Source organism: Salmo salar, chromosome ssa09 (genome assembly GCF_905237065.1).
Source record: "Salmo salar chromosome ssa09, Ssal_v3.1, whole genome shotgun sequence".
NCBI lineage: Eukaryota > Metazoa > Chordata > Actinopteri > Salmoniformes > Salmonidae > Salmo > Salmo salar.
In genome coordinates, this window is record NC_059450.1 from 56242055 (window position 1) to 56264586 (window position 22532).

Genomic DNA, 22532 nt, shown 5'->3' on the forward strand with positions numbered 1-22532 from the left:
CAACAGTTCACCTAACACAAGACTGAATCCAAACATTACACTGTTGATTTTATGTGCATTTTACATTTACTATACTTTTCACCGCATTTCTTAATGACGAAATCTGAAAATACTCTGGAGACGTTCAATAACATGATAAGAATATTCCTCGAAAATGTGGGGTAGGTGCAACATAAGACAACAAACATTTTTGTTTGTGTGAGAGGACTAACTGGTGTCTCCAAGTGACCACACCTCTCCAAAGTGTACCCAGTCCCTAAGTAATTTCAATGTACTTTTCTGACTTTTTTTTAGCTCTCTTAGCTGTGCCATTGAGGAACAAGAACAAGCCCACTTGTACTTGTTTTGGTTGGAACACAACTGTGCAACCCCGCCATCACACAATTACAGATTTTTTTTAACACAATCCAAAAACGGTCCATTATAAATTGCAATCTGGGTCAGGTGGGGCTCATTTGAAATCTTGTTCTGTTGTTCAACATGACTAGCTAAGTTATAAAATACGATAGTTATCTTTCAATGTAATTCAGGGAAACAAATCGTAATTTTGGTGCAGGTAGAAAGGAGTCATGAGTGCCTTCAGGTGCGTGTGCTGCGTGAAGTTTTCTTCACAATAAACAAACAGGCTCATTCTGTTCAGAACAATCCAGGGTATGACGCCATGTCATCGTGTAACTGTACATCAAACATAGTGATCATAAACGTTGACACTGTATATGACGTGAGTTTTATGATATGGAAATGTGAAGAGCACATTCGGACTCACAGGTGTTTGGCTTGCTTATATGACATCATATTTCAAAATACGTAGTCCTCTTAATTTACAGAATTCCCCTTAATCAGACAACAAAACAGTAAAAAAAAATTGTCGGGAAGGATGGGGCAACTTCTTGTCGCACGATGTGCTCTCGAGTGGCGCAGCGGTCTAAGGTACTGCATCTCTGTGCTGGAGGCATCACTGCAGACCCTGGTTCGATCCTGGGCTGCATCACAACTGGCCATGATCGGGAGTCCCATTTGGCCCAGCATCGTCTGGGTTAGGGGAGGGTTTGGCCGGGGTAGGCCGTCATTGTAAAATAAGAATTTGTTCTTAACTGGCTTGCCTAGTTAAATAAAGAAAATAATATTTAAAAAAAAGGTCAGAATGGCTGTCAGTTTAAACCCATACAGCGCTGTGAAGCGCAGAGTCAGCTCTGACGTCATGTATAGCATGGTACAAGTGTAAAGGGTTAAGTAGAAACATTTGCTGTCTGTAATCGGCTGTTTAGCCGACAGCCGGCGCTATTGGAAAACAGGTATAGGATGTTGATGTAAACACATACTATTCCACCTTTCCTATCAAGCACTTATCAGGTAACAGTAACCCAGCCCTTCTCGCTCTATCTGTCCCTCCTTTTCTTCTGTTCCATGGCCACGACAGCCCACTCCAAACAGAGATTCAGTTATTGTGACACTCTCTTGAGGTGTTTGCAGATGCAGTCACAGCCTAGTCATTCTCAATCTCCACTTTTCCCTTCAAACCTAATCTCCAGCGTGGCCTTGTTAACCTGCTGATAGTTAGATGGTGGAAGTGGAGGGAGTTGTCTGTCACCAACCACAGCGATGCTATCCATGATCCGGATGATCATTTTTGCAGTCACACAAGGCTGATTATCAAATTTCACAATGCCTGGAGAAGTTTGCAACATCTGCTCAGCTTGACTGCAAAAAAGACCACCTGGAACGTAACCAATGACGTAGTACTCCGGGTCAATTGTGACCACAATTGTTCCTTAGCCTCTGATTGGCTTTCATCAGGACTCATTCCTATCATCCCTGCTAACCCTTGGCAAACGCTAGGATAACTCTAGCTGCTAAGTGGCAGAACTCCAGACAGGGCCGCGCTAAAGGGAGGGAGATGGATGCCGTTGCCGGGTGCCCGTTTTAATATTGATCAAGGAACCATAATGTAATTTCAACATCCTCTTTGCAAATATTGGGGGTAAAAGGTGACTGCTGTTCATTGTAAATACTCCTCCTCTCTCTCTCAGCCTTTGGGTGGCGGCCCAAAGCAGTAAAGTCCTCTGGCTGATAGCAGTTTAGAGTTGGCATCGGGTGCCGCACAAGCTCCTTCATTTCACTTTTACCCTTGTCAGTCTTCTTTCAGTCGGCCTTGAAACCACCTGTATGGAAAAGCCATAAAATCCTGTCCCTGTCACGGGGCAAATTTAGAGACCACATTTTCAAATCAAAGTTTACATATTTTAACTTGGCGGGTGGAACTTTGAGTGATCTTTGCCTGCTCATCATTCTCTCCCAGGATCAGCGTTTCACATTTCACACCCTCGGAGCATGCCGTGCCGGCAGAAAAAGAGAGAGAGTTACAGCCCACTAAACCAAATGGAATGAAATGAAATACTGAGTGGTTTATGTTAAAAGGGACATGTTCTAGTCGACTCTGGTGTGATTCTATGTCAGATACCAGTTGCTAGTGACACACTTGCATGATAGAGGTTGATATGATGAAGCAGTTTTCTGCTAGATGTTTTTCTTCTTCAGGCGAGGTGAAAAGGCTCCCAAAGCAACATCTAGGCCTTCTGGCAAGAAAATTGACAATTAAAACAACTCTTTTAGGCTGGATAGCTAGGCCCGTCCCTTCTTTAAAAAAGTATGGGAAACACTGTGTTGAAGAGCATCAGGATCCTATATGTGACACCTATGTGTGGCTATGTGTGTTTGCGCGGGTGGCTGGGTGAGTCACGCTGTGTCGTAAAATAAAGAAAAACCCTTGAATGAGTACTGTAGGTGTGTTCAAACTTTTAACTGGTACTGTATATTTAATGTGAAGCAACAGGTCACATACCAGGTCTATTCCCTCCCCTACTCTCCTCTTTCCCCACACACACACACACACACACTCTCTCTCTCTCTCTCTCTCTCTGTGTGTGTGTGTCTTAATTTGGTGTGTGTAATGTCTGACCAGCATTTGGTGTGTTTATAATGCACCCAAGACCCTTTTGTCCTTTCTCCAACACACACACCACACCTCACCACACACACTGCTCAGTGTGCCACAGAAAGAATCTGTTTTTAAATGAACTGCACTGCATATATCCACAGGAATGAAAAGCAAACACAGGAGGAAGCCGTACCCTTCTCCTCTTTGAAGCAGCTAGTGCCAAAGCTGTCTATGCCTTACTAAATCCCATTCTCACAGACCGTTTAACCCCCTACGTCTGACAGCTAGCCCCCCGGCACACAAGTGGAGGGAAAGAGGGAAAGCACATACGCTCAGACATGTATGAACTGTTTACACTATAAGCTGCATACATGAATGATCACACACACGTGCACACACCAATTTCACACACAGACGGAGCACACACATCAGGACGCAGACACACACACACTCACATATGATCTAACACTGCAATAACACTGCATTAACACTGCATTAACACTGCAATGAAGGTTTGATAGAGAAGAAGCTGAAGATGTGTGGATGGATGAATGGATGGATGAGGGAAGTATTTCCAAAAGGCACCTTGAGATCTTGTTAGTCAGTGTGGCGTGTGTGTTTGAATTCCTGCTGCCTTTTGCTGTCTTTTAGCCCTTTGCATATCCTGTAGCATTTGTTATGTACAGGCCCAATTAAAAACCCTCTCCTCACCTGTTGTCTGGCAGAAAATAACAACAGTCAGTCCAATGTGATGTGTTGTATGTTTAAAGATGCTAACATGCTGACCACACCGCCAGCGTCGCGTGCTCATGTGCGAGCGATGCAAAATAAATGTACACATACATTGGTTTTTAGGAGCATATACCCACGTGGGTGATAGAAAGATGAGGTCCACACGCCAGTCCATTTGGTGGTGGTAATGCACCTTAAAGTTGGTTGCCAACCGCCAAATAATGTCCAAAGAAGAAGAAGAAGTCTTATTGAGGAGAGATTACTAGAAACAAACTCTGTTTCCCCTATCTGTGTATTAATTGGACCTTGTGCATAACAGGTAAAGTAACAACCCAATGTTTATATCCCAGGAAAAATTAGCTAGCAACAGCAAGCTAGCTAACTAAATTGCCATAAATGTTTAATTCTTTTCGACCTGTCATCCAAATTAATATAGTTGGTTCAGAGTTCGTTTTTATACACTGCTCCAAAAAATAAAGGGAACACTTAAACAACACAATGTAACTCCAAGTCAATCACACTTCTGTGAAATCAAACTGTCCACTTAGGAAGCAACACTGATTGACAATAAATTTCACATGCTGTTGTGCAAATGGAATAGACAACAGGTGGAAATTATAGGCAATTAGCAAGACACCCCCAATAAAGGAGTGGTTCTGCAGGTGGGGACCACAGACCACTTCTCAGTTCCTATGCTTCCTGGCAGATGTTTTGGTCACTTTTGAATGCTGGCGGTGCTTTCACTCAAGTGGTAGCATGAGACGGAGTCTACAACCCACACAAGTGGCTCAGGTAGTGCAGCTCATCCAGGATGGCACATCAATGCGAGCTGTGGCAAGAAGGTTTGCTGTGTCTGTCAGCGTAGTGTCCAGAGCATGGAGGCGCTACCAGGAGACAGGCCAGTACATCAGGAGACGTGGAGGAGGCCCTAGGAGGGCAACAACCCAGCAGTAGGACCGCTACCTCCGCCTTTGTGCAAGGAGGAGCAGTAGGAGCACTGCCAGAGCCCTGCAAAGTGACCTCCAGCAGGCCACAAATGTGCATGTGTCTGCTCAAACGGTCAGAAACAGACTCCATGAGGGTGGTATGAGGGCCCAACGTCCACAGGTGGGGGTTGTGCTTACAGCCCAACACCGTGCAGGATGTTTGGCATTTGCCAGAGAACACCAAGATTGGCAAATTCGCCACTGGTGTCCTGTGCTCTTCACAGATGAAAGCAGGTTCACACTGAGCAGATGTGACAGAGTCTGGAGACGCCGTGGAGAACGTTCTGCTGCCTGCAACATCCTCCAGCATGACCGGTTTGGCGGTGGGTCAGTCATGGTGTGGGATGGCATTTCTTTGGTGGGCCGCACAGCCCTCCATGTGCTCGCCAGAGGTGGCCTGACTGCCATTAGGTACCGAGATGAGATCCTCAGACCCCTTGTGAGACCATATGCTGGTGCGGTTAGCCCTGGGTTCCTCCTAATACAAGACAATGCTAGACCTCATGTGGCTGGAGTGTGTCAGCAGTTCCTGCAAGAGGAAGGTGTTGATGCTATGGACTGGCCCGCCCGTTCCCCAGACCTGAATCCAATTGAGCACATCTGGGACATCATGTCTCGCTCCATCCACCAACGCCACGTTGCACCACAGACTGTCCAGGAGTTGGCGGATGCTTTAGTCCAGGTCTGGGAGGAGATCCCTCAGGAGACCATCTGCCACCTCATCAGGAGCATGCCCAGGCGTTGTAGGGAGGTCATACAGGCACGTGGAGGCCACACACACTACTGAGCCTCATTTTGACTTGTTTTAAGGACATTACATCAAAGTTGGATCAGCCTGTAGTGTGGTTTTCCACTTTAATTTTGAGTGTGACTCCAAATCCAGACCTCTATGGGTTGATAAATTGGATTTCCATTGATTATTTTTGTGTGATTTTGTTATCAGCACATTCAACTATGTAAAGAAAAAAGTATTTAATAAGATTATTTCTTTCATTCAGATCTAGGATGTGTTGTTTAAGTGTTCCCTTTATTTTTTTGAGCAGTATATTTCAACCTGCGTGTCCTAATCGCGTCCGGTGTGGGTGGACAAAATCAACATGCACGCAATGGTGCACGCAGACCCACGAGCGGGCCTGGTGTAGTCAGCATGTAAAGGATGCAGCCTGTAGACTTTTATAAATTGTAGAAAACGGTGGATAAAGGTAAGATTTTCTAATTGAAGGGGCAATTATAAAGTCAAGAGTCTGTGCTTAACATTTGGGACATATTTTTCAAAGTTGTTTGTGTGACTTGCTACAGTCTCATCACTTCTCTGCTAGTTCATTCTCTCTTTGTAGTTGGACTCCTCTGCTCCTTCTCTCTTACTATTTTACCAGGCGATGCAGCAGTCCCAAGGTACCAAACCTTTAGGCTTTGATATTTCCAATGGTCGTCCTTTTCTGATTTATCTCACCCCTCCCGTCAGAGTAGCCAGAATTTGAATAAACGAAGGGAGCAAGGAGATATCCCAAATTGAATCATGCTATTCCGACGCTAACTTGGGCAGGTTTTTCTCTCTCAAGCTAATTAATCTGACATGCCAGGATCAACAGAGAGATGGATGGAGAGATGGAGAGGAGGAGGGATGGAGCTGGTGGAGGGAGGGAGGGAGGGTAGACACATTATTACCAAGCCCTACCCCAGGGCCTATTGGTTCACCGCAGAGGTTAACTGGTTGGGTTGCTCGGTGCCAGTTGGCATGGCTACGGTTTCCCAGGGTACATGCCTCGCCTTACTCCTTGTGTCCCGCGAGCCCATTGTTACCGCCACTGTCATTCAAAAGACGGTCAATGGCGGCGCCCGACTGAACCTCGCCTAATGACGGACTGCGACTGCATCATAGGCTCCACCCCCACTCAAAACTACAGTCTAGCCTGTAATATCTCACAACATGATAAATCACTTAAAGCCTAAGAAACTCCTACCGGCATCTTTAAAAATGCTGTAAATTATATTAAAGCGCAACAGTGGTCTAATGAAACTCCCCATCTCTCTTTTATGATCTCATCCACAAATAATTGAGTTGTTTCTGCATTTCAAGCGATATGGAGAAATATGTGAACTGGGATGGCGGCCCACTGCGCAGACTGGGGCTTCCGTCGGTTGATGAATGTCTCTATCTGCAGGCATTAGGTGTTCTATTTTTCATACCGTGGCCCCATCGGCCTCAGCGATGGCAACTGCGCACTCGCGCACAGCCCCCATGATCCTCTGAGAGGCTGACTAATCCCGGGCCTGTGTCTGGGGGCTAGAGCGGCAAGAACATGCGCTGCTCACCCAGCCGAAAGGTCACACCTGTCAGCGGTGCCGAAGAAAAGAGGGCAGAGGAGGAGGAGAGGAGGGAGGGATCCGCTAGTGGCCGCTAAAGCCTGGAGAGCCACGATGTCTCACTGTCTCAGACACACACAAAGAGAGACCCGCATGAGACTCCGACAGACACCGGCACAAACAAGCCTAGGACACACACACCCAGATATACAGTGCCTTTGGAAAGGATTCAGACCTCTTGACTTTTTCCACATTTTGTTACGTTACAGCTTTATTCTAAAATGGATTACATTTAAAAAAAATCCTCAGCAATCTACACTGGAGACAGGATTGTGTCGAGGCACAGACCTGGGGAAGGGTACCAAAACATTTCTGCAGCATTGAAGGTCCCCAAGAACACAGTGGCCTCCATCATTCTTAAATGGAAGAAGGGCTGGCCGCCCGGCCAAATCGTGGGAGTAGGGCCTTGGTCAGGGTGGTGACCAAGAACTCGATGGTAACTCTAACAGAGCTCTAGAGTTCCTCTGTGGAGATGGGAGAACCTTCCAGAAGGACAACCATCTGTGCAGCACTCCACCAATCAGGACATTATGGTAGAGTGGTCAGACAGAAGCCATTCCTCAGTAAAAGGCACAATGACAGCCCGATTTCAGATTGCTAAAAGGCACCTTAAGCTCTCAGACCATGAGAAACAAGATTCTCTGGTCTGATGAAAGCAATATTGAACTCTTTGGCCTGAATGCCAAGCGTCACGTCTGGAGGAACTGGCACCATCCCTATGGTGAAGCATGGTGGTGGCAGTATCATGCTGTGGGGATGTTTTTCAGTGGCAGGGACTGGTCAGGACTAGTCAGGATCGAGGCAAATATGAACGGAGCAAAGTACAGAGAGCTCCTTGATGAACACATGCTCCAGAGCTCTTAGAACCTCGGACTGGGGTGAAGGTTCACCTTCCAATAAGACAACGTCCCTAAGCACACAGCCAAGGCAACGCAGGAGTGGCTTCGGGACAAGTCTCTGAATCTCCTTGAGTGGCCCAGCCAGAGCTTGGACTTTAACCTGATCAATCATCTCTGGAGAGACCTGAATATAGCTGTGCAGTGACACTCCCCATCCAACCTGACAGAGCTTGAGAGGATCTGCAGAGAAGAGTGGGAGAAACTCCCCAAAACAGGTGTGTCAAGCTTGTAGCGTCATACTCAAGAAGACTCGAGGCTGTAATTTTGCTGCCAAAGGTGCTTCAACAAAGTGCTGAAGAAAGGGTTTGAATACTTATGTAAATTTAATATTTCTGTTTTTTATTTGTAATAAATTAGCAAAAATGTCCCCAAAACTGTTTTTGCTTTGTCATTATGGGGTATTGTGTGTAGATTGATGAGGGGGAAAAAACAACTCAATCAATTTTAGCGTAAGGCTGTAATGTGACATGTGGAAAAATTCAAGGGGTCTGAATACTTTCCGCATGCATTGTAGATACACAGTATAGATACACAAGACAAAGATACCATACAGACATGTACACACACACACAACCAATGTTTCCCCTAGGATTTTTTTCAACAGCGGTGGCAGAGGTGGGGGTAATTGTGAACGACTGTGAGAAGGTTAGTTCTGATGTGATTTTTTGGGGGGGGAAATTCTACTCCAAAATGCATGAAAACTAAATTAGGTTCTCTTCCTTTGAATCTCAGTTTAATTGTAACTTTATCATAACCCCAAAAATTATTTTGCTAGCGTAACGTTACTGTTTCTTCACTAACAGTTATTACATACAGTACAAGTCAAAAGTTTGGACACAGACTCATTCTAAGGTTATTCTTTATTTTTTTACTATTTTCTAAATTGTAGAGTAATAGGGAAGACATCAAAACTAGAAAATAACACATATGGAATCATGTAGTAACCGAAAAAGTGTTAGATTTAGATTCTTCAAAGTATCCACCCTTTGCCTTGATGACAGCTTTGCACACTCTTGGCATTCTCTCAACCAGCTTCATGAGGAATGCTTTTCCAACATTCTTGAAGGAGTTTCCACATATGCTGAGCACTTGTTGGATACATTTCCTTCACTCTGCGGTCCAAGTCATCCCAAACCATCTCAATTGGTTTGAGGTTGAGTGATTGTGAATGCCACGTCATCTGATGCAGCACTCCATCACTCTCCTTCTTGTTCAAATAGCCCTTACACAGCCTGAACGTGTATTTTGGGTCATCATTGTTCTGTTGAAAAACAAATTATAGTCCCACTAAGCGCAAACCAGATGGGATGGCGTATCGCTACAGCCATGCTGGTTAAGTGTGCCTTGAATTCTAAATAAATAATTGACAGTTTCACCAGTAAAGCACCCCCACACATCATACCTCCTCCTCCATGCTTCACGGTGGGAACCACATATGCGGAGATCATCCGTTCACCTACTCTGCGTCTCACAAAGACATGGCGGTTGGAACCAAAAATATCAAATTTGGACTCATCAGACCAAAGGACCGATTTCCACCAGTCTAATGTCCATTTCTTGTGTTTCCTGGCCCAAGCAAGTCTCTCCTTCTTATTGGTGTATTTTAGTTGTGAAGCAATTCGACCATGAAGGCCTGATTCACGCAGTTTCCTCTGAACAGTTGTTGTTGAGATGTGTCTGTTACTTGTTACTATGTCTGTTACTTGAACTCTGTTAACCATTTATTTGGACAGCAATCTGATAGGATAACTCTTATGAACTTATCCTCTGCAGCAGAGGTATCTCTGGGTCTTCCTTTCCTGTGGCGGTCTTCATGAGAGCCAGTTTCATCATAGTGCTTGATGGTTTTTGCGACTGCACTTGAAGAAACTTTCAAAGTTCTTGAAATGTTCTGGATTGACTGACCTTCATGTCTTAAAGTAATGATGGACTGTCGTTTGTCTTTGCTTATTTGAGCTGTTCTTGCCATAATATGGACTTGTCACAACACAACTGATTGGCTCAAACACATTAAGAAGAAAATAAATTCCACAAATGTACTTCTAACAAGGCACACCTGTTAATTGAAATGCATTCCAGGTGACTACCTCATGATGCTGGTTGAGAGAATGCCAAGAGTGTGCAAAGCTGTCATCAAGGCAAAGGGTGGCTACTTCGAAGAATCTCAAAAATAAAATATTAACACTTTTTTGCTTAATACATGATTCCATATGTGTTATTCCATAGTGTTGATGTCTTCACTATTATTCTGCAATTTAGAAAATAGTAAAAATAAAGAAAAACCCTTGAATGAGTAGGTGTGTCCACATTTTTGACTGGTACTGTACATCTATTAATAGGGTTGACTAAACTTCCAGGATTAGCTAGCTAGCTGGTTAACTTGAAGGTTTCTCGGATGATCTGATGGGAATCTGAGGAATATACAGGTAATTGCCAATATAAAAGAAACATCAACATAAAGTGTTAAATAGGGCGTTGAGCCACCACGAGCCAGAACAGCTTCAATGCACCTTGTTGTAGATTCTTCAAGTATTTGGAACTCTGTTGGAAGGATGCAACACCATTCTTCCACAAGAAATTCCATAATTTGGTGTTTTGTTGATGATGGTGGAAAACTCTGTCTCGGGCGCCACTCCAGAATCACCTATAAGTGTTCAATTGGGTTGAGATCTGGTAACTGAGACAGCCATGGCAAATGGTTTACATCATTTTTGTACTCATCGAACAATTTCAGGCATGTCCTGTGACAAAATAATGGCCTGCCCAGTATTTTTATGCATGACCCTAAGCTTTGCTTAATTAACTTAGGGAACCACACATGTTAACATTATTTTGGCAGTTACCTGTATGTAACTTGTCACTCTGATCTTAAAAGCACATCTCTGCAGAAATTGTAAAAACATGTATTCAAATGTATTATTTTAGCACCGATCCGCCGCTGCTAAATTATTATAGGGGAAACACACACACATGCAGCCAGTGTCTCTGTATTAGTCACAATGATGTTTCATTACAGCCTCTGATCTTTAGAATCAAACGGTAGGAACATTGCCTCTTACGAGTCTATCGCTCTCTCATCAACTCTTCTCTAAACACAGCAATTATCTAGCCCTGCACTTGTTCAATATGCACTTTGTACTTCATTGAAGCTTTAAGGATGGGTGGCGCCATGTGCTTCGAGTCCTGAGACACTCGAAGAGCTCAGTGGAGTCCTCAAGCTCTCTCCTCCAGCCTCCCCATATTGGTCCACATTCTAGGTAGTGTCCATCACTGATACAGGCAATAGTTGCTTTCCCTGGCTCCCTACAAAAAGCTTTAGGGCCAGCTGTTATATTGGAAGTCTAGTAGCCAGCTAGTGGGGATACTTGTAAACACGACAGCTAGGTCGTTCCAAATGTTATTATAGCGTTATTGTAGTGTTGTTCGAGTGTTATTCGAGCGTTATTCTAGTTTTATTCAAGCGTTATTCTAGTATTATTCGAGCGTTATTCTAGTTTTATTCAAGCGTTATTCTAGTATTATTCGAGCGTTATTCTAGCATTATTCAAGCATTATTCAAGCATTATTCTAGCATTATTCGAGCGTTTTTCTAGTGTTATTCTAGTATTATTCTAGCGTTATTCAAGTATTATTGTAGTATTATTCTAGCGTTATTCGAGTATTATCCTAGCGTTATTCTAGTATTATTCTAGCATTATTCTATTCAGCGTTATTCTAGCGTTATTCTAGCATTATTCTAGTATTATTCTAGCGTTATTCTAGCGTTATTCTAGCATTATTGTAGCATTATTCTAGCGTTATTCTAGTATTATTCTAGCGTTATTCTAGCATTATTCTAGTATTATTCTAGCATTATTCTAGTATTATTGTAGTATTATTCTAGCGTTATTCTAGCATTATTCTAGTATTATTGTGGTATTATTCTAGCGTTATTCTAGCATTATTCTAGTATTATTGTAGTATTATTGTAGCGTTATTCTAGTATTATTGTGGTATTATTCTAGCGTTATTCTAGCATTATTCTAGCGTTATTCTAGCATTATTCTAGTATTATTGTAATATTATTGTAGCGTTATTCTAGTGTTATTCTAGCATTATTCTAGTATTCTAGCATTATTCTCATTATATTCTAGCATTATTCTAGCGTTATTGTAGTATTATTCTAGCATTATTCTAGCACTATTCTAGTATTATTCTAGTATTCTAGCATTATTCTCGTATTATTCTAGCGTTATTCTAGCGTTATTCTAGCATTATTGTAGTATTATTGTAGCGTTATTCTAGTGTTATTCTAGCATTATTCTAGCATTATTCTCATTTTATTCTAGCGTTATTCTAGTGTTATTCTAGCATTATTCTCATTTTATTCTAGCGTTATTCTAGTGTTATTCTAGTATTATTCTAGTATTCTAGCATTATTCTCGTATTATTCTAGTATTATTCTAGCATTATTCGAGCGTTATTCTAGTTTTATTCTAGCATTATTCTAGTATTATTCTAGCGTTATTCTAGCATTATTCTAGCGTTATTCTAGCATTATTCTAGTATTATTGTAATATTATTGTAGCGTTATTCTAGTGTTATTCTAGCATTATTCTAGTATTCTAGCATTATTCTCATTATATTCTAGCATTATTCTAGCGTTATTCTAGTATTATTCTAGCATTATTGTAGTATTATTCTAGCATTATTCTAGCACTATTCTAGTATTATTCTAGTATTCTAGCATTATTCTCGTATTATTCTAGCGTTATTCTAGCATTATTCTAGTTCTAGGATTATTGTAGTATTATTGTAGCGTTATTCTAGTGTTATTCTAGCATTATTCTAGCATTATTCTCATTTTATTCTAGCGTTATTCTAGTGTTATTCTAGTATTATTCTAGTATTCTAGCATTATTCTCGTATTATTCTAGCATTATTCGAGCGTTATTCTAGTTTTATTCTAGCATTATTCTAGTATTATTCTAGCATTATTCTAGCATTATTCTAGTATTATTCTAGCATTATTCTAGTATTATTCTAGCATTATTCTTGTATTATTCTAACATTATTCTCGTATTATTCTAGCGTTATTCTAGTATTATTCTAGCGTTATTCTAGTATTATTCTAGCGTTATTCTAGTATTATTCTAGCGTTATTCTAGCATTATTCTCGTATTATTCTAGCGTTATTCCAGTGTTATTGTAGCTTTATTCTAGCGTTATTCTAGCGTTATTCTAGTGTTATTCTAGTATTATTCTAGCGTTATTCTAGCGTTATTCTAGTATTATTCTAGCATTATTCTCATATTATTCTAGCGTTATTCCAGTGTTATTGTAGCGTTATTCTAGCATTATTCTAGTATTATTCTAGCGTTATTCTAGCATTATTCTAGTGTTATTCTAGTATTATTCTAGCGTTATTCTAGTATTATTCTAGCGTTATTCTAGTATTATTCTAGCGTTATTCTAGCATTATTCTCGTATTATTCTAGCGTTATTCCAGTGTTATTGTAGCTTTATTCTAGCGTTATTCTAGCGTTATTCTAGTGTTATTCTAGTATTATTCTAGCGTTATTCTAGCGTTATTCTAGTATTATTCTAGCATTATTCTCATATTATTCTAGCGTTATTCCAGTGTTATTCTAGCGTTATTCTAGCATTATTCTAGTATTATTCTAGCGTTATTCTAGCATTATTCTAGTGTTATTCTAGTATTATTCTAGCGTTATTCTGGTGTTATTCTAGCGTTATTCTAGCGTTATTCTAGCGTTATTCTAGCATTATTCTCGTATTATTCTAGCATTATTCCAGTATTATTGTAGCATTATTCTAGTATTATTCTAGCATTATTCTAGTATTATTCTAGCATTATTCTTGTATTATTCTAACATTATTCTCGTATTATTCTAGCGTTATTCTAGTATTATTCTAGCGTTATTCTAGTATTATTCTAGCGTTATTCTAGTATTATTCTAGCGTTATTCTAGTATTATTCTAGCGTTATTCTAGTATTATTCTAGCGTTATTCTAGTATTATTCTAGCGTTATTCTAGCATTATTCTCGTATTATTCTAGCGTTATTCCAGTGTTATTGTAGCTTTATTCTAGCGTTATTCTAGTATTATTCTAGCGTTATTCTAGTATTATTCTAGCGTTATTCTAGTGTTATTCTAGTATTATTCTAGCGTTATTCTAGCGTTATTCTAGTATTATTCTAGCATTATTCTCATATTATTCTAGCGTTATTCCAGTGTTATTGTAGCGTTATTCTAGCATTATTCTAGTATTATTCTAGCGTTATTCTAGCATTATTCTAGTGTTATTCTAGTATTATTCTAGCGTTATTCTGGTGTTATTCTAGCGTTATTCTAGCGTTATTCTAGCGTTATTCTAGCATTATTCTCGTATTATTCTAGCATTATTCCAGTATTATTGTAGCATTATTCTAGTATTATTCTAGCATTATTCTAGTATTATTCTAGCATTATTCTTGTATTATTCTAACATTATTCTCGTATTATTCTAGCGTTATTCTAGTATTATTCTAGCGTTATTCTAGTATTATTCTAGCGTTATTCTAGTATTATTCTAGCGTTATTCTAGTATTATTCTAGCGTTATTCTAGTATTATTCTAGCGTTATTCTAGCATTATTCTCGTATTATTCTAGCGTTATTCTAGCGTTATTCTAGCGTTATTCTAGTGTTATTCTAGTATTATTCTAGCGTTATTCTAGTATTATTCTAGCGTTATTCTAGCATTATTCTAGTATTATTCTAGCGTTATTCTAGCATTATTGTAGCATTATTGTAGCATTATTCTCGTATTATTCTAGCGTTATTCCAGTGTTATTGTAGCGTTATTCTAGCGTTATTCTAGCATTATTCTAGTATTATTCTAGCATTATTCTAGTGTTATTCTAGTATTATTCTAGCGTTATTCTGGTGTTATTCTAGCGTTATTCTAGCGTTATTCTAGCGTTATTCTAGCATTATTCTAGCATTATTCTAGCATTATTCTCGTATTATTCTAGCGTTATTCCAGTGTTATTGTAGCGTTATTCTAGCGTTATTCTAGCGTTATTCTAGTATTATTCTAGCGTTATTCTAGCATTATTCTAGTTTTATTCTAGTATTATTCTAGCGTTATTCTGGTGTTATTCTAGCGTTATTCTAGCGTTATTCTAGCGTTATTCTAGCATTATTCTCGTATTATTCTAGCATTATTCCAGTATTATTGTAGCATTATTCTAGTATTATTCTAGCATTATTCTTGTATTATTCTAGCGTTATTCTAGTATTATTCTAGCGTTATTCTAGTATTATTCTAGCGTTATTCTAGCATTATTCTCGTATTATTCTAGCGTTATTCCAGTGTTATTGTAGCTTTATTCTAGCGTTATTCTAGCGTTATTCTAGTGTTATTCTAGTGTTATTCTAGTATTATTCTAGCGTTATTCTAGTATTATTCTAGTGTTATTCTAGTATTATTCTAGTATTATTCTAGCGTTATTCTAGTATTATTCTAGCATTATTCTAGCGTTATTCTAGCGTTATTCCAGTGTTATTGTAGCGTTATTCTAGCGTTATTCTAGCATTATTCTAGTGTTATTCTAGTATTATTCTAGCGTTATTCTGGTGTTATTCTAGCGTTATTCTAGCGTTATTCTAGCATTATTCTCATATTATTCTAGCATTATTCCAGTATTATTGTAGCATTATTCTAGCGTTATTCTAGTATTATTCTAACATTATTCTCGTATTATTCTAGCGTTATTCTCGTATTATTCTAGCGTTGTTCTAGCGTTATTTTAGCGTTATTCTAGTATTATTGTACCATTATTCTAGCATTATTCAAGCGTTATTCTAGCATTATTCAAGTGTTATTCTAGTATTATTCTAGCATTATTCTAGTATTATTCTAGCATTATTTTTGCATTATTCTCCAGTCCACAGGAGGCCTCTCGCTTCAGCATCACTTTGGGCTGCAGCAAGGCAACCTGCCATGACTCCCAAATCGTTATTCTAGCGTTCCTCAAGGGTTCTTCCGTCATTGTTCTCCAGTAGACAAGAGGTCTGGACTCTCACTTCAGCTTCATTTGGGCTGCAGTAAGGCAACCTGCCATGACTGAACCTTCCCATTCAACAGGCTAATTAATCTTGTTTTGTTGGCGTAGTCCAGCCAAACCTGAAGAGAGAGCCGCTCTCTGCTGATGCAAGGGCTTTTATTTGCAAGTTGGAGCATTCATTTATGGGCAGTTAAAGATCTCTCCATCTGTTATAAGGTGTGTGTGTGCGAGCGTGATTGTGCGTGTGTGTGTGTCGGGCAGCAGACTTGATGAATAGGTATTTCTACTGCTATTGAATGGACGTGGGCTCCCTAGATGGAGGCGGTGTAATGGTGCAGATATAAGACGAAGCAGCTTTTGTTTCCCCCTCATCGCGGGTTGAATGAGTCCAATAAGAGTTGATTAGGAGAGGAGCCTTTTCATGTGCGTGACCCACACAGGCATGCACACTTACACACACACACACACACACACACACACACACACACACACACACACACACACATCACAGAATTCCCCCACAGAATACTCACTCACCTTATATGTTATTTGACCATGCTGGTCATTTATGAACATTTGAACATCTTGGCCATGTTCTGTTATAATCTCCACCCGACACAGCCAGAAGAGGACTGGCCACCCCTCATAGCCTGCTTCCTCTCTAGGTTCCTTCCTAGGTTTTGGCCTTTCTAGGGAGTTTTTCCTAGCCACCGTGCTTCAACACCTGCATTGCTTGCTGTTTGGGGTTTTAGGCTGGGTTTCTGTACAGCACTTTTAGATATCAGCTGATGTATGAAGGGCTATATAAATAGATTTGAAGATCATCTGTGCGTTTTTTACCAATCAAACATATATAGTTGAAGTCAGAAGTTTACACACACTTCGGTTGGAGTCATTAAAACTAGTTTTTCAACCACTCCACAAGTTTCTTGTTAACAAACTATAGTTTTGGCAAGTCGGTTAGGACATCTACTTTGTGCATGACACAAGTGATTTTTCCAACAATTGTTTACAGACAGATTATTTCACTTATAATTCACTGTATCATAATTCCAGTGGGGCAGAAGTTTACATACACTAAGTTGACTGTGCCTTTAAACATCTTGGAAAATTCCAGAAAATTATGGCAAAAATTATGGCTAATTGACATCATTTGAGTCAATTGGGTGTACCTGTGGATGTATTTCAAGGCCTACCTTCAAACTCAGTGCCTCTTTGCTTGACATCATGGTAAAATCAAAAGAAATCAGCCAAGACCTCCAAAAAAAATTGTAGACCTCCCCAAGTCTGGTTCATCCTTGGGAGCAATTTCCAAACGCCTGAAGGTACCACGTTCATCTGTACAAACAATAGTACGCAAGTATAAACACCATGGGACCTTCATACACAGCTGTCATACCGCTCAGGAATGAGACACGTTCTGTCTCCTAGAGATGAACGTACTTTGGTGCGAAAATCAATCCCAGAACAACAGCGAAGGACCTTATGAACATGCTGGAGGAAGCAGGTACGAAAGTATCTACATCCACAGTAAAACAAGTCCTATATCGATATTACCTGAAAGGCCGCTCAGTAAGGAAGAAGCCACTGCTCCAAACCCGCCATAAAAAAGCCAGACTACGGTTTGCAACTGCACATGGGGACAAAGATCGTACTTTCTGGAGAAATGTCCTCTGGTCTGATGAAACGAAAATAGAACTGTTTGGCCATAATGACCATCGTTATGTTTGGAGAAAAAAGGGGGAGGCTTGCAAGCCGAAGAACACCATCCCAACCGTGAAGCACGGGGTGGTAGCATCATGTTGTGGGGGTGCTTTGCTGCAGGAGGGACTGGTGCACTTCACAAAATAGATGGCATGAGGAAGGAAAATGATGTGGCTATATTGAAGCAACATCTCAAGACATCAGTCAGGAAGTTAAAGCTTGGTTGCAAATGGGTCTTCCAAATGGACAATGACCCCAAGCATACTTCCAAAGTTGTGGCAAAAAGGCAAAACTTGAAACGTTTGACCCAAGTTAAACAATTTAAAGGCAATGCTACCAAATACTAATCGAGTGTATGTAATCTTCTGACCCACTGGGAATGTTATGAAAGAAATGAAAGCTGAAATAAATCATTCTCTCTACTATTATTCTGACATTTCATATTCTTAAAATAAAGTGGGGATCCTAACTGACCTAAGACAGGGAATTTTTACTAGTATTAAATGTTAGTAATTGTGAAAAACTGAGTTTAAATGTATTTGGCTAAGGTGTATGTAAACTTCTGACTTCAACTGTATTTTCATCATGTGTATCATGTGTTATTTTACTACCGGATACTGGTGGACAATTTTAAATCATATTTAACTATCTTGCAGGAAAAAAATAAAGGGGAATTAATTGGTTATTATTACAGACAACCCCAATACACACATGAAAGTAAGATCAAAGCCAACTGGAATTTAGAGAATAAGCTTATCATACTGAATGTTTACCCAACAGAGTGGTTTGATATTTAGGAAAATCCATTCTCGAGTGAATTTGTTTCCGTGTGTGTGTGTGGCCAATACTGAATCCACACCACACACACTCCCTCCCTCCCTCTGCCTATCATCACCAGGTCTAGAAGTCTCATTGTCATTAATCACGGCCGTCAGCGAGGGCAGCCCATCTATCCGCTAACACTTTTGGGGATCGGAAATCATTAGTGTCCCAGCCAACACATATTAACCTCTAACACACTTGTACATTCCTACACACTAATACTGTACTCATGCATACAGACCCTAACATATATTATCTTTCTCCATTCTCCATCTGTCTGACTTTCTCTCTTTTGTGTATAACACATATTATTCATATAGTTAAAACACATTGAAACATCTCCTTTGTTCATTAAGTAAATTAAATAGTGTCAATTTATTAATATCACAATGCTGCCCATTGTAGCTTCTGGACCAGAGAAAGACAGGGCTCTCTTATGTTACTGGCTTCTTAAAAACAAAGCAGTACATTTGTGTTAAACTCATTCTGGGAGAAATATTAAATATATCTCTCCTTCTTTCTCCCTCTCTCAGGTTTTTTTTGTCAGATAAGTTGAATTGTGCATTCTCCATGTTGTCAGATAAACAAACAGACAGTTCAAAGTTCAAAGAGTCAGAGCGGATACTTACTTATCACCCATGGTGTGGAACCCTTTCATTCAGACCGATGGTTGTAGCATGACAAGACCTGGAGAAACAGATAATATAATTTAATAATATAATAAGTCAACAAAAGATGATTGAAATCTTGGTTACCTGTTGAAATGTTGTTCTGGGCAACGATGGAGGAAAAAAAACTGTGTGAACCAACAGTTACTCAGGCCGTGTGTGTGTGTGTGTGTGTGTGAGTGACCTCATGCCCAAACGCTGGATTTGGGTCAGCTCCCTGCAGAGGGTTTGGGAAGAGAAAGAAGTGAGATAAGGGGAAAGCAGTAAACGGGTGTACATAACATCAAAGAGCACATCTCTACTGTTTTATCCCTCGTTTATAAAAAAAAAAGCCAAAACTTTGTTGCTTTTAGAGCGCTACGCTGCCCCTTCTGCGGTCCCTACACAGGAAATGTAAGGAGTGGAGACCAGTTCATTAGGCCCTCGCAGTCCAAACAATGCAAGCGAGACTGCCGTCAAGCTCTTTAAATGAGATCCACTGCGACTTACAGTACAGTACCTTCGTTAAACAACCAGCTTGTTTACCCCTCTGTGACATAGTATAAATATGCTAAATAATACAGTAGGATCCTTCCATTTGAGGTGCTGTCTAATATTGTCTTTTCCTTTCCCTTTATTTTCTCATTTCTGGCCAATTTGCATATTGAACATTGTGTGTTGGAGCCTCGCATGGACCTTTCAGGGCTTTATTGAGCCACTGGTGGCTGACCTTCACCAATTGATTGGTGGAAGGAGGAGACCGGCGGAGTTCCGTTGAAAGCAAGATGCTCTACTCCGGGCGAGTGTTGTGGCTCGTTATTAGGCTGAGTTTTCCGTAGAAAAATCCATAACCTGTCCTCAACGATCCTGCTATGCTGTGCCTTTTGAAGCACAAAAGGCACCTGTCCATAAAATATAATTGTGTCTGTCTGTTATGGATGATGAGGATGATGAGTGTTATTGCTGTATCTGGCATTTTCTTGTGTGAGGTTTTGGTACTATATCAGCATTTTTTACACTACTCACACACAATGTTATCTTTATAATAAGCAGTGCTCTCGTGTTTCCCCTTGTCAGTTTGTACTTCTAGTGCCTGTAGCTATAGCATAAGGATCTGCAGTGAGAGGTTGTATGACTTTAAATGACTCTCTCTCTCTCTCTCTCTCTCTCTCTCTCTCTCTCTCTCCAGAGTCTCAGGCAGGTATACTAGCTGGCTCTGGCTGGCATCTGTTTCTGTCTTTATTAAGGTGTCATTGAGATTCAGTGCAGACTGGAGTCCTGCAGAGCACTGGGAGATAGGCTTGGAGGAGGATTCCCGTACTCTACACACACACACACACACTCTCTCTCTCTCTCTCTCTCTCTCTCTCTCTCTCTCTCTCTCTCTCACATACACAAGATTGCAAACAAACTTGCAAAATCACAGAAAGAGGCACAGACACACTCTTCTAAAGTCGTGCAATGCAGAGACGACTGGAAGCGCCGTCGCCATCCGCAGAGTGACATCAGTCCCTTTTGTCTTACATTAATTGGCTCTTAATTGAAAGAGTTGATTAAAATGCATAGAAAATGTTATCAAGAGAGACAGTAGGAGATTATTATAAGACGAGACATACCTAGTACAGCTCAATTGTAATGGCTTGGGATGTTTGTTTGCTTGCTGTGTGAGTATGCACTTGCAGGGATTTGTATGTGCGTGCATGCATATCTCTTTGTGCGTGTGTGTGTGTGTATGCTTGTGCATGTGTTTATGTGTCTGCTTGTACAGTACCAGTTACAAGTTTGGACACACCTACTCATTTCAGGGTTTTTCATTATTTTTACTATTTTCTACATTGTAGAAAAATAGTGAAGACATCAAAACTATGAAATAACCCATATGGAATCATGTAGTAACCAATCAAGTGGTAAGCATATGAAAATATACTTTATATTTGAGATTTCTCAAAGTAGCCACCCTTTTCCTTGATGACAGCTTTGTACACTCTTGGCATTCTCTCAACCAGCTTCATGAGGTGGTCACCTGGAATGCTTTTCAATTAAAAGGTGTGCCTTGTTAAAAGTTCCTTTGTGAATTTCTTTCCTTAATGCCTTTGAGCCAATCAGTTGTGTTGTGATAAGGTAGGAGTGGTATACAGAAGACAGCCCTATTTGCCAAAAGACCAATTCCATATTATGGCAAGAAAAGCTCAGATAAGCAAAGAGAAACGACAGTCCATCATTACTTTAAGGTCAATCAATCCGGAAAATGTCAAGAACTTTGAAAGTTTCTTCAAGTGCAGTCGCAACAACCATCAAGAGCTATGAAGAAACTGTCTCTCATGATGATCGCCACCAGAAAGGAAAACCCAGAGTTACCTCTGCTGCAGAGGATCAGTTCATTAGAGATACCAGCCTCAGAAATTGCTGCGGAAATAAATGCTTCACAGAGTTCAAGTAACAGACTCATCACAGCATCAACTGTTTAGAGGGGACTGCGTGAATCAGGCCTTCATGGTTGAACTGCTGCAAAGAAACCACTACTAAAGGACACAAATAAGAAGAAGAGACTTGCTTGGGCCAAGAAACATGAGAAATGGACAATAGGACGGTGGAAATCTGTCCTTTGCTCTGATGAGTGCAAATTTGAGATTTTTGGTTCCAACCGCCGTGTCTTTGTGAGACGCAGAGTAGGTGAACGGATGGTCTCTGCATGTGTGGTCCCCACCGTGAAGCATGGAGGAGGAGGTGTGATGGTGTGGGGGTGCTTTTATGGTGACACTGTCTGTGATTTATTTAAAATCCAATGCACACTTAACCAGCTTGGCTACCACAGCATTCTGCAGCGATATGCCATCCCATCTGGTTTGTGCTTATGATTTGTTTTTCAACAGGACAACAACCCAACACACCTCCAGGCTGTGTAAGGGCTATTTGACCAAGAAGGAGAGTGATTGAGTGCTGCATCAGATGATCTGGCCTCCACAATCACCCAATCTCATCCTAATTGAGATGGTTTGGGATGAGTTGGACTGCAGAGTGAAGGAAAAGCAGCCAACAAGTGTTCAGCATAGTGGGAACTCCAAGACTGTTGGAAAAGCATTGCAGGTGAAGCTGGTTGAGAGAATGCCAAGAGTGTGCAAAGCTGTCATCAAGGCAAAGGGTGGCTACTTTGAAGAATCTAAAATGTATTTTGATATGTTTAACACTTTTTTTGGTTACTACATGATTCCGTATGTGTTATTTAAAAGTTAATAGTTAATCTTTTCTACAACGTAGAACATAGTAAAAATAAAGAAAAACTCTTGAATGAGTAGATGTTTTAAACTTTTGTGTGTATACAGTTGAAGTCGGAAGTTTACATACACCTTAGCCAAATACATTTAAACTCAGTTTCACAGTTCCT

At 40.4% G+C, this 22532-nt stretch overlaps 1 protein-coding gene across 5 annotated transcripts in view; it reads left to right on the forward strand.

The window, feature by feature from the left end:
- Positions 1-22532, forward strand: part of LOC106611507 (protein diaphanous homolog 2) — a 687763-nt gene that overhangs the window by 122568 nt on the left and 542663 nt on the right. The window lies entirely within an intron of this gene.